Source organism: Sinohyriopsis cumingii, chromosome 16 (genome assembly GCF_028554795.1).
Source record: "Sinohyriopsis cumingii isolate HCF-2022 chromosome 16, ASM2855479v2, whole genome shotgun sequence".
NCBI classification, from domain to species: domain Eukaryota; kingdom Metazoa; phylum Mollusca; class Bivalvia; order Unionida; family Unionidae; genus Sinohyriopsis; species Sinohyriopsis cumingii.
In genome coordinates this window covers 96,692,526-96,706,263 of record NC_142976.1, presented here as the reverse complement: position 1 = coordinate 96,706,263, position 13,738 = coordinate 96,692,526, and positions in this window count along the sequence as shown.

Here is a 13,738-nt window from a genome sequence, read left to right as displayed (position 1 = left end):
ATTTAATTTTCTCCACTTATTAACCTATTACTTCCCTGAAGAGTCTCTTCGCAGAATGTAAAAAGCTCGTCTCCCTCTTCAGATGCCGGTTGAAAAGGTAGATGTCTAGTTCTTGTGCCCAGCCCAGGAGGTGCTCCACCCTACCCAATAAACTGTACTTCTTAATTAATTAGTGAGAAAACTGACTGACTGATTTTGAATGACGGTTTGTAGCCAGTTATCTTTCCAATAGGTGGAGCCACAGAAAAATCCGGTCCCAATATTTGATTACCCTCGGAGTTACTCGTTCACCAGAACAATCTATTTGTTGATCAGTCCAGCGATAAACACCCGTCAAAACTACAATAATACATGTATCACTGAAAACAAATATTGTCTTATTTCATTTTTCAGTGAATCAAAGTATATACTGTATTAACACTTCAGTTCAAAACTTTAGCGCCGACCAATTATATCTCAAATCTTAATGATATTAACTTTATTTTTTTATTTGTCGATTAGTGTGGCTTGGCAAAAATCTCCTGACTGGTGTGACAGCGAAAACCTGATTAGTGTCGCGTAGTGAAAATCTGATCAGTATGACTTAGTGAAAAGCTGATTAGTGTGGCTTAGTGAAAATCTGATTAGCGTGGCTTATTGAAAATCTGATTAATGTGGCTTAGTAGTGAAAACCTGATTAGCGTGGCTTGGTGAAAATCTGAATAGCGTGGCTTAGTGAAAATCAGATCAGTGTGACTTAGTGAAAATCTGATCAGTGTAACAGTGAAAATCTGATTAGAGTGGCTTAGTGAAAATCACCTAAACAAAAGCTGCACATGACATGCTGTAATTTTACAATTCGTTAAATAAAGAACGAATGTTATAAGTTAGTACAAAAGAACAACTTACTGCCGTATTATTTGCATTCACTAATTATGACAAAGCAAATATATGCAAAGCATCTGTGCAAACAGTTCAGTATTTAAACTTTAAACAAATTTTTTTAAACACTGCATTTATTTGGTAATCATTAAATAGTCACGAGAAGGTCAAGAGATTTAAATTTAATATAATTGTCTAAAAGGAAAGAGTCAGGCCTCGAATAAATAAAGGATTTATACATCGATGAACAGGTGTGTCGTAATGAGAAACAATTTCTTTTTAAAACGTTACATCGTATTTTCATTTTGCGACAAAATTCAATGCAATTTTCTGAATCATTACATTTTAGAAACCATCATTGCAAAACTGAAAGCACACTAAGAACCGTACATCTTTTTTTAGATCATGATCATTTTTCTCCTTTTGTCCCGCACAAGTAATATCTTTGGTATAGGTTGACTGAACAAAATAAAAATCTGACCTGTATCTTCGCACACAGGCACACAGATGTACTTCCGTCTCTCTCTCTCTCTCTCTCTCTCTCATTTATATGACTTATTCAAATACTTATCTAGGACGACATGTTTGAGAATACCTATTGTCATATGCTTTCAACCTGAGAACAAGGACAGTTATTGTTGACTGTAATGCGTACATAATATTACCTTGATAACAAGAATCTAAACTAAACAGATAAATCGTTTACAAAGAAGTTTAGAATTTTCACTAAATTATCCCGCCAACTAACTGTCTAAAGAATTTTTCACAACAAATCATTCAGTGGTCCGTGAATTTTTTAATAATTAATTAATTAATTAATTAATAATTTCAGGGGTATGACTGTCCTGAAAAATAATTACAGAAAGAGTCACAAAGTTAAATTTGTGAAAATTACGCGTATTCCATTTTTTGCACACATGAGAAAATATGATTTTTTAAATTTTCGACAACAATATCAAAAATATGCGGAATAATTACTTTCGAATTGATTAACTTCTTTCGCGGAGATGACAGCTCCTGGTTTCTCTCACCGACGATAACATCCACTATCCGTACGATTGAGACATTTTGTCAAGCAAGATGAAGACGCCATCAATGTGTTTTTTTTTTCTTTTGTTTGTTTTGTTTTTGGTTGTTAAGCAGGAAGTAAACCAGAAATAATCTTTGACCGCTTTGTTCTCTGCTGTCACATAGCGATTAAAGGGAAGAGAACTCGTTACGATCCCTCATTAAAGTTTGACAAGTTGGCCAAGTGCGATTGGTTAGTGTACGCACCTCGTATTTCTTAATTATTCGAAGTACCGATGTCAGGCACCTGCACGACGCTTTAATGTGCGCACTACACACTTCTGAGTTATGAATGAGAAGGCTGATGAACATGCCGCATTATATGCCTGAAGCAAGCACGTGAAGGAAAACATCCCTCACTCTGGAACAGGAAATGGAAGAGAAATTACACGTACCTAGAAGAAATCTTTTCCTGATTTTGTTACATAGGTTTACACAAGGGTAAGGGAATATTTTATAAGCACACTATACACAAACGAAAACACACTATTCACACAAAACACATTTGATAAGGGATGGTGTGTCAAGTTTAAGTTTTTTCGGGAGAAAGACGAAGGCATACACCGACATACACAAAGATAAAACAGACATTTAATGGCAAAATTATTAGTATATTTATTTTCCAGAGTTGAGAGTGACCCTGAAAGGGGCTGTTTCTTTTTGGTAAGTGATCCTGCATTTTATAGGATTTGGAAGGACGGCCACGTCTCAGCTTGGGCCTCACCGCGGCATGGGCAGATTCTCTCTAAACGGGAACACGAAGCTTTCCGTCCGTCTCCATTTAACTCTCCTTGTTGATGTTGTTGCTGCTGCTGTTACCTCTACTAATGTTGCCTCTGTTGTTGCTGCCTCTACTGCTTTATTTGTCTGTCATCAGTTTTCTGTCTATTTGATAATTTCTTCCCACAGGACATCATCTTCAACCTCTTGGTGTTCCTCCTGTCAGGGTTCTTCTGGATCACATGGCCCCTGGCCCAATGTATGTGAACCGTGGCTTCACTTAATTGGTAATCTTGGAAGATAATTGTAGTGGTTGACAAGTCAACGGAGGATTGCCAGACAGATGAACGCGTCGCTTTACATGGAAAAAAGCACGGTTCTGAAGGAAAACATTACTCCTATCCAGGATACTTCCGTGAAGTAAAAATATGGCCTAGATCGACAGAGAGAAACGTTTGAACGAATAGGAATTATGACAACGCCAATTCTGTTCTTAAAAATCAACGCGAAGAAAAGAGGCTTCTCTAACTCAAAACTATACTTTGATATGTTTATATTCTTGATCCTAACCTTAGAAACTTCTAGAATGGAAAATTCCATTAAGCTGACAAAGTATTTTCAGAAAATGGTAATTGCGAACTAGGTAAAGTAAAGGAATGCTTTGCTAAGAAGTACCCATTCTTGCCTTAACATACGAAGCATAATCAGTCGTATGGTTGTGTTCCGTTTTTAGTTTGGGTGGATTTATTTATTAAGATTATTATTCATTGGCATTACAAAGTGCTCAATAATATTCTTAATTTTATTTAACTTTATGTTTTTAAGGCACTGGAGTAATGCTTAATCTGTCTTCACAAAAATTATTAACCCGTTTGCTTTCAACTATTCAAAATTCCATATTATTTCAGCACAAATTCCCACATACGGGGTGGGGTGGGGGAGTTAACACATACAGGGGTGGGGGGTGGGGATAAAATTATATTTATATTGATTTCAAAGTCTTAAACTTGGTTATCTTCCAAAAACTGCTGAGTCTTTCATTCCGAAGTCCGTCAGGTATATGTCATATCGGACATATTGCAGAAGCGTGTTTTATTTCATTAAAACTAGTTTAATTTGTATTTACCCGATGTATTCGAATATATTCAGGCACGCAAATTCCAAATTCTGTGTACCTTAGTAAACACAATAGTCCTACAAGGGAAATATATAATTTACTCCATTTGTCTATGTCTGAAGAATAGCAAGATTTGCGTCCCTTGGGATGTTGAAGTAACTATTTAACACGAGTTCACAAATTTAACTGCGTTTAAAATTACTTATGTGTGGATATTTCGCCACGTGAATGGATGTACATATACATGCAGTAATAATGTCGCTTTGTTTTGTTTTTGTCCCTGAAAAGGACATAATTAAATCTCAGGCAAACAGATTGTATTGCTATAATAGACACAAATCATTGTCGAAGCTTCCGACAATCGTCAAAAATTGAAATTGCTGATATAATTTACACCTACAGAAAGAATGCCTATTATCCAATCGAATGAACTTTAGCCCATTTACCTTTTCTTAGACAAACAAATCCACATCCTTCTCAATATATTAACTTATATAGTTAAATCATATACAATAAACTATTGCGGTAGATCAACAATATTTTCATTCGGATAATAAAGTATGAGTAGTCTTATAACATCGGTACGTTGGATAATAAAGTATGAGTAGCCTTATAACACTAGTACAGTGGATAATAAAGTATGAGTAGTCCTATAACACTAGTACAGTGGATAATAAAGTATGAGTAGCCTTACAACATCGGTACAGTGGATAATAAAGTATGAGTAGTCTTATAACATCGGTACAGTGGATAATAAAGTATGAGTAGCCTTATAACACCAGTAGAGTGGATAATAAAGTATGAGTAGCATTATAACACTAGTACTGTGGATAATAAAGTATGAGTAGCATTATAACACTAGTACTGTGGATAATAAAGTATGAGTAGCATTATAACACCGGTAGAGTGGATAATAAAGTATGAGTAGCATTATAACACTAGTACTGTGGATAATAAAGTATGAGTAGCATTATAACACTAGTACTGTGGATAATAAAGTATGAGTAGCATTATAACACCGGTAGAGTGGATAATAAAGTGTGAGTAGCCTTATAACACTAGTACAGTGGATAATAAAGTATGAGTAGTCTTATAACATCGGTACAGTGGATAATAAAGTATGAGTAGCATTATAACACCGGTAGAGTGGAAAATAAAGTATGAGTAGCATTATAACACTAGTACTGTGGATAATAAAGTATGAGTAGCATTATAACACTAGTACTGTGGATAATAAAGTATGAGTAGCATTATAACACCGGTAGAGTGGATAATAAAGTGTGAGTAGCCTTATAACACTAGTACAGTGGATAATAAAGTATGAGTAGCATTATAACACTAGTACTGTGGATAATAAAGTATGAGTAGCATTATAACACTAGTACTGTGGATAATAAAGTATGAGTAGCATTATAACACCGGTAGAGTGGAAAATAAAGTATGAGTAGCCTTATAACAACAGAATAGTGGATAATAAAGTATGAGTATCCTTATAACACCAGTAGAGTGGATAATAACATATGAGTAGCATTATAACAAAAGTAGAGTGGATAATAAAGTATGAGTAGCTTTATAACACCAGTACAGTGGGTAATGATGTATGAGTATCCTTATAACACCAGTAGAGTAGATGATAAAGTATGAGTTGCCTTATGACACCAGCAGAGTGGATAATAAAGTATGAGTAGTCCTATAACATCGGTACAATGGATAATAAAGTATGAGTAGTCTTATAACATCGGTAGAGTGGATAATAAAGTACGAGTAGTCTTATAACACCTGTGCAGTGAATAACAAAGTACGAGTAGTCTTATAACACCAGTAGAGTGGATAATAAAGTATGAGTAGCCTTATAACACCGGTAGAGTGGATAATAAAGTACGAGTAGTCTTATAACACCGGTACAGTGAATAACAAAGTATGAGTAGTCTTATAACAACAGTACAGTGGATAATAAAGTATGAGTAGCCTTATAACATTGGTACAGTGGATAATAAAGTATGAGTAGTCTTATAACACCAGTATAGTGGATAATAAAGTATGAGTAGTCTTATAACACCAGCAGAGTGGATAATAAAGTATGAGTAGCATTATAACACCGGTATAGTGGATAATAACGTATGAGTAGCCTTATAACACCAGTAGAGTGGATAATAAAGTATGAGCAGCCTTATAACACCAGTAGAGTGGATAATAAAGTGTGAGTAGCCTTATAACACCGGTACAGTGGATGATAAAGTATGAGTAGCCTTATAACACCAGTAGAGTGGATAATAATTTATGAGTAGTCTTATAACACCAGTATAGTGGATAATAAAGTATGAGTAGTCTTATAACACCAGTATAGTGGATAATAAAGTATGAGTAGTCTTATAACACCAGAATAGTGGATAATAAAGTATGAGTAGCATTATAACACCGGTACAGTGGATAATAAAGTATGAGTAGCCTTATAACACCAGTAGAGTGGATAATAAAGTATGAGTAGCCTTATAACACCAGAATAGTGGATAATAAAGTATGAGTAGCCTTATAACACCAGTAGAGTGGATAATAAAGTGTGAGTACCCTTATAACACCGGTACAGTGGATAATAAAGTATGAGTAGCCTTATAACATCGGTAGAGTGGATAATAAAGTATGAGTAGTCTTATAACATCGGTACAGTGGATAATAAAGTATGAGTAGCCTTATAACACCAGTAGAGTGGATAATAAAGTGTGAGTAGCCTTATAACACCGGTACAGTGGATGATAAAGTATGAGTAGCTTTATAACACCGGTACAGTGGATAGTGGATAATAAACTATGAACAGTATAAGTAGTATAACACCGGTACAGTGGATCCCGTGCTCGGGTAGAAAAGTTTTAATTAGACAAAGGCAGTCATGAGTAGCCACAGTTACAGTTGGATCACGTGCTCGGAGAGAGAGAGAGAGAGAGAGAGAGAGAGAGAGAGAGAGAGAGATGTGGATTTTTAATGTAGATTTAACAATTTTCCAGTCTTATCGCAACGATGACTGCAGTGTGACCGTTTATAGTTATGTCTAGCACTGGGACATCAAGCCGGAGGCATGCAGCATCATGTCGCCCTCCTCCCCAGTAGCATTATCTTGACATCAGGCCGACAAGTTCTAACACAAACCTCTTATTGCTGAGAGCATAGCGAGGTAGCTGTTAGTATCATTTTATAAGTTTTTGGTAAGTCTTCGTTGGGTGTATAATAACTGAAAATTCAAAACAAATGTGCAGTAGTGTCAAATAAATCCAAATAATCTTAAATGTTCTATCACAAGTCACAAGTCCAAAGGTACAGAATGTTCTGAACGAAATCCAATAGTCTTGCTGTATCACAGTGATATAATCCAGAATGTCTTTGAACGAATTAACAATAATTCCTTAGTAATGTGTTATTCCAAATATTAAATGAGCCGTTGTAATTACAAATTAAAGTTCTTAAATTATATAAGAAACAGAACTAAAACCTCTGATCACATATTCCCCGAAGAATGATATGAAACAGGAATGAATAATTTGTTCACCATATCCCTATATACCAACTTCTTGTTTACCACTTTAAATCAAGTAGACACTGAATGACAAAAGTCAGGTAGGATAAAACTCTGCCTTCAATTACGGATAAATGTCAAGCATACAATATAAATTAAATATTTATAGCACCTCTTCTCATATAGAAGAAAATAGATTAACATAATAAAGCTTTTATTTACATATTAGTTAATCATACATATGATACTATATTAATTATTATTAGATAGGACCGCTCCGGTGGCCTAGTGGTTAGAGCGTCCGCCTCGGATGCGGGAGGTCGTAGGTTCGATCCCCGGCCGAGGCATACCAAAGACTTACAAAAATGGTACTAACAGCTGCCTCGCTTGGCGCTCAGCAATAAGAGGTTAGTGTTAGGACTGGTCGGCCTGGTGTCAGGATAATGTGACTGGGTGGGACATCATGCTACATGTCTGCGGCATGATGCCCCAGTGCTAGGCATCACTATAAACTGTCACACTGCAGACATCGTAGCGATATGACTGAAACATTGTTAAAGCTACGTTAAAAATCCATATCACACGTATCATTAGATAGGAAGATGCATAATCAATTACACAAATATACATGAAGCAATATAATACTTCTTTACACGTGAAAGTGCGTCTGCAATCAGATTATCTTTCCACTTGACGTGTCTAGTGTCAGTTTTTTTATATTCCTGCGGCATCATACTTAGCCTCCATAATACCTGGTTTTGTTTTTCATTTTGCTGATGAAAGTATGGAGGTTGTTGTCACTGAATACAATAATCGAAGAAGGAACTAAAGAAATGTGTCCGTCAAAGCTCAAATCAATAAAAGTATCCTTCTTTATTGTGGAATAATTTCTCTAGTGCTAGTTTAGTTTCTAGAAAAATAGCACACCGATCATTCACGCCGTTGTTTCTTTCTTCTTGAATCAATACTCCACCAACCCCAACATCATTTGCATCAACATACATTTAAATAATTGACTATACATTGGAGCTGAAAGAACTTTTAATTATGACCTTTAATTTATCAAAAGCCTCCTGACATTGTCAGACAAGTGGAACTTGGATTGATTACTCAACAAGTTGGGCAGGTGTTCAGTAGTTGTGGAAAAATGTGAACAAAATGTACTATGATATCCAACCACCTCATCCCCCATATTGATAGGCACTGGAAATTCAGAAGTAACCAACCAGATATCCAACCACCTCATCCCCCATATTGATAGGCACTGGGAATTCAGAAGTAACCAACCAGATATCCAACCACCTCATCCCCCATATTGATAGGCACTGGGAATTCAAAAGTAACCAACCAGATATCCAACCACCTCAGCCCCCATATTGATAGGCACTGGGAATTCAGAAGTAACCAGCCAGATATCCAACCACCTCATCCCCCATATTGATAGGCACTGGGAATTCAGAAGTAACCAGCCAGATATCCAACCACCTCATCCCCCATATTGATAGGCACTGGGAATTCAGAAGTAACCCTGATCTTAACTTCTTCAGATTTAACTTGACCTTGTTCGACAGTATGTCCTAAAACAAACAAGGGATACAAGCACACCAAAAGTAACTTGGTTTTCAGATTTGCATTTCTGAGTCGATCAATGAATTTCCGAATGGTTTCCAAGTGTCGTTGTAGATGATGTATATTATCATATAAATGAAAGCTTTATTGTATACCATTTGTTCTTGTTTATTAAAAGCTGGAAAGTTATCGGAACCGTTTTCATACCAAACGGCACCACTTTAGATTGATAACTTCTATCCTTTAAAAGGTCAAACTTGTGACCTTTTTGTGAGATTCCAGTTTTGTAAATGTAATCATCAATTTTTGGAAAATAGAAATTAATCTGATTTGGTGACAATATGGACGTTTTTATGGTCAATACGTATAAGAAATGCATTATCTGGTTTAGGCACAAGAATATGTTTTCAACTCCAATGACTTTTGTTTTTTCTCTATGAAGTCATTCTCCAAAAAATATTCAGTTTATTTTTTCAAACATTCCTGCTTAAGATGGTTCATCCGACAATGCTGTTTCATTGGTATAGAATCGACAATCTTAATGTCGACTTTCAGTGATATGCAGAAGTTCTAAACTCTTGGATGCCTAATTCATGGATATCTTGTTGGAAAATTCCAGACATAAAATGTTATTTTTGATCAGACTGAACAGAGTTGGGACGGCCACAAAGTGTAACATAAACGTTATCAATTTCTATCATTTAAGTTTTAATGTTTTTCAAATACACTGCTTCTGGAAACCTTGTGCACGCGCACATTATGGTCAACAATTATTGGTTGCCTGACTTGGACTTAGGTTAGAGACCGACACAGTCTACCATTATTCTGATAAATTGTTCATGAGATGCTGGAATAGGTTGTAGATGAGCCTTATGTATCTTCTAGATGGGTTTTCCTACCATATGAAAAATGTGAAAAGATCGACAGTATATAGAAAAATTTCTTTTAATTCCCCTCCCCCACAACTTTTTTTTTAATTCAAGATTGTATTTGACTTCTAAATGACCAGCAAAAAGAGTTCTATGAATTTCCCTCTCTTATTTGCATCAATATTTGCGTCTCATTTCTTTCTCTCTGCCCCTCTCTCAACCTTTCTTTGGAAAATGTTGAGCCATGTTTGAGAATGACGAGAGGACGTGTGTGTGTGTGTGTGTGTGTGTGTGTGTGTGTGAGATTTGGATTTTTAACGTAGCTTTTTAAAAAAAAAATCATATCGCTACAATGTTTGCAGTGCAGCAGTTTATAGTGATGTCTAGCACTGGGCCATCATGCCTCAGACATGTAGCATGATGTCAACCCAATCATATTATCCTGACACCAGGCCGACCATTCCTAACATTAACCTCTTAATGCTGAGCGCCAAGCGAGGTAGCTGTTAGTACCATTTTTGTAAGTCTGGATTGACTCGGTCGGGGATCGAACCCACGACCTCCCGCATCCTAGGCGGACGCTCTAACCACTAGGCCACCGAGAGTACAATAACATCTCTATGATCAGGTTTCGGAAACGAGCTGCCCAGTACTGTGAACCAATGAGTAAATAACTTTCTAGTATACAAAACAGTCATCTAAATATGAGGTGAAAATAGTATCATTGAACATTTAGTTAACATCCTGTCTACTATATTTGAACCGTTAAAGTACAATAAAATCCTCATAGATATCATCCCCTCAAAGGAAACTTCAACACAAACAATTGTATCAATATACAAAATATCGATAACAAATTGGAAAATTAATTTGATCTGTCTTTAAATCTGCATAAACTATTCGAAGGGGTTGTGATAGAGGATATGGCATAAAACTTTATTAAAACTAATAAAATAACCTAAAAAGAGAGAAATACTTGTTAGCATGTTTAATAATTTTTTAGTATAGTAGATCCAATGGCTTGAAAGATGCAATGTATAGTTTTGTTGGCATATATATTTTTCAAAATTCGTGTCACGACAGATGTCTAGGTCGCATGGACAAACACACATCTGTTAAAGATGATTGCTACATTTTTATAAGACAAGACACATTCTAGGAATGCAATATAATTATATATCATTTGAGAAATCTAACACTACCAACACCAATTATAAGTTCCATAGTTTGTATAATTCTATAGTGCGATCATAGTAAAGAAGGTGAGTGTATACAGACCATAATCCACAGACCTGTTGTCACCAGTAATGTCAAGGTCAATATTTACTGGAGGTGTGCCTTCATTACACGGACACGAAGTGTGTCTGGTAAATCTGATATGTCCATTATTATCGTAATAGTCTAGGACGTTTCAAAAGCATTTGTTCTGTTTCTTCTTTTTTGTTGCATCGCAAATCTATCAACAAGATAAATAAAGCAATAGTTTACAGACGGACGGAGTGTATTTAAGTAAATTAGGGTTGTCCGGTCGTGACAGCTAACTGTTCACGAGGACACTGACTAACAATGACGAATAATCAACAATCATACCGATCTATGATTAGAAATACATTTCATTCGAACAACGACTTCACGGTTGGTCTGTTTACAAAGAAAGAAATATAAATAACAGAAAATGGACAGTCAGAGTTATGGACAGTTTTAGATTGGTGAGACAATCTACGGAACAATGTTATGATAAATTAAATCACGAAATTTAGAAATCTTTAAACAGTTTATAAGTATGCAATCAAAATATTTGAAGAAATATATTTTTTAAGTTTACGAAATAGCTATACTACAATCATAAAAGTTTACTTCACGTGTGAATGATTAAAATATATCAAATGACCATTGTATGCACACTATATTCTTTTAACCTTGATTTACTTGGGGATCTATGTAACTACTTTGTCATGACGGATACACTAATATGCTTTGTTATTTTGAGTAATGTAGGAATGGCTGTGTTAATGATTACAAACTGGACCGTGTCCACTATTATCGTATATCACTTCTTGATAATAGGGCAGGTTTATTTATACCAGGTGCAGAACTTCAAACCTTAACGGACTATGGCTTCTGCTGGTTGAGAGTTGATCTAGATTATCGTGATATCGCATATATCTATATTATCGTGATATCGCATAGATCTAGATTATCGTGATATCGCATAGATCTAGATTATCGTGATATCGCATAGATCTAGATTATTGTGATATCGCATAGATACACATAATAAAATCATGAACTCTGCTGGATACAGATGGTGCTATAAAAAATGATGGCGACTACGAAAGGCCAATACAGACGCTAATTTATATTTGACCTATATTGAAATAAATTATATAAATAGACTATGAACATATAAATGAAGGTAACATTTTTTAACACAACTCGTGAACAAATTGAATTAGTAGACGAATATTTCTTTACAATATCGGGTGACTATGATATTCGATACATATCGGATGACTATTATATTGGAAGCATACCAGGTGTCTACATTATTGAATGCAGATCGGCAGACTTTGATATTGGATGCATATCAGGTGTCTATGATATTGAATGGATATCAGGTGTCTACGATATTGAATGCATATCAGGTGTCTATGATATTGAATGCATATCAGGTGTCTATGATATTGAATGCATATCAGGTGTCTATGATACTGAATGCATATCAGGTGTCTACGATATTGAATGCACATCTGCAGACTTTGATATTTTATGCATATCAGGTTTCTATGCTCTCGGATGCATATCTAGTGACTATGATATTGGATGTATATCAAGTGTCTATGATATTGAATGCATATCGGATGACTATGATATTGGATGCATATCAAATGTCTATGATATTGAATGCATATTGGGCGACTATGATAATGAATGCATATTTGGTGACTATGACATTGGATGCTTATCATGTGTCTGTGATATTCGATGCATATCGGGTGACCATACTTTTGGATTGCATATCTGGCGATTATGAAATTAGATGCATATCAGGTGTCGTTGATATTGGATAATTTGATGAAGTTGATCATCATCTTTATTTCCTTCCATAGAAGATTACATGATATAAGAATAAATCATCTGAATACAATCAATGAATAAGTATAAAAAATAATTAAAAAATATATATAAATAATTAAAATTAAACATAATAATAATAATAATAATAATAATAATAATAATAATAATAATAATAATCGAATACAAATATTGGATGCGTAATTGGTGACTGAAAATGGATGGATATCAAGTGTCTTTGATATTGGATACATATCAGGTGTCTATGATATTGGATGCATATCAGGAGTCTATGATACTGGATGCATATCAGGTGTCTATGATATTGGATGCATATCAGGGGTCTATGAGATTAGATACATTTAGGGTGTATATTATATTAGATGCATATTTGGCATTTTTTGTATTTAAAAAGTGGATTTGGAGATTCCATCAGTTTAATATAACTTTTTCAAGAAATACCCATTGTCTCCAGAGAAATTAATTCCAAATTAACACGATTCTACAGGGTTTCAGAAGTTGATAAATGACCAAAAGGACAGTAAACCAGCCGTACTCAGAGTATTATGTACATTGAAAAACAAAGAAAATGTGTAATTCACAACATCACTTCAAACTTTTACGTAGAAACAGGCTTAAAACTAGATACGTTAGATAGAACTGTCTTTTTTGAACAACAATCGTGATTTAAAACACTAAAGTGAACTGAATACAAACTTGGGACTAAAAGCAACAAACGATTCTAATAAATATTTTTCCGCTGGAAACACAACCCTGTATTAATTACATAAATAAAGAATATGAGTTGGAAAAAGATCAAATATCTAGAAATTAATTTTTCAAAAATGTCTTCAAATGCTAAAGAGACATTAATTACAGGGATACAAATTTATTGTAATTGACGTAATGATGACTTATTTGGAAAACAATTGATGTCGACGTAACGATGTT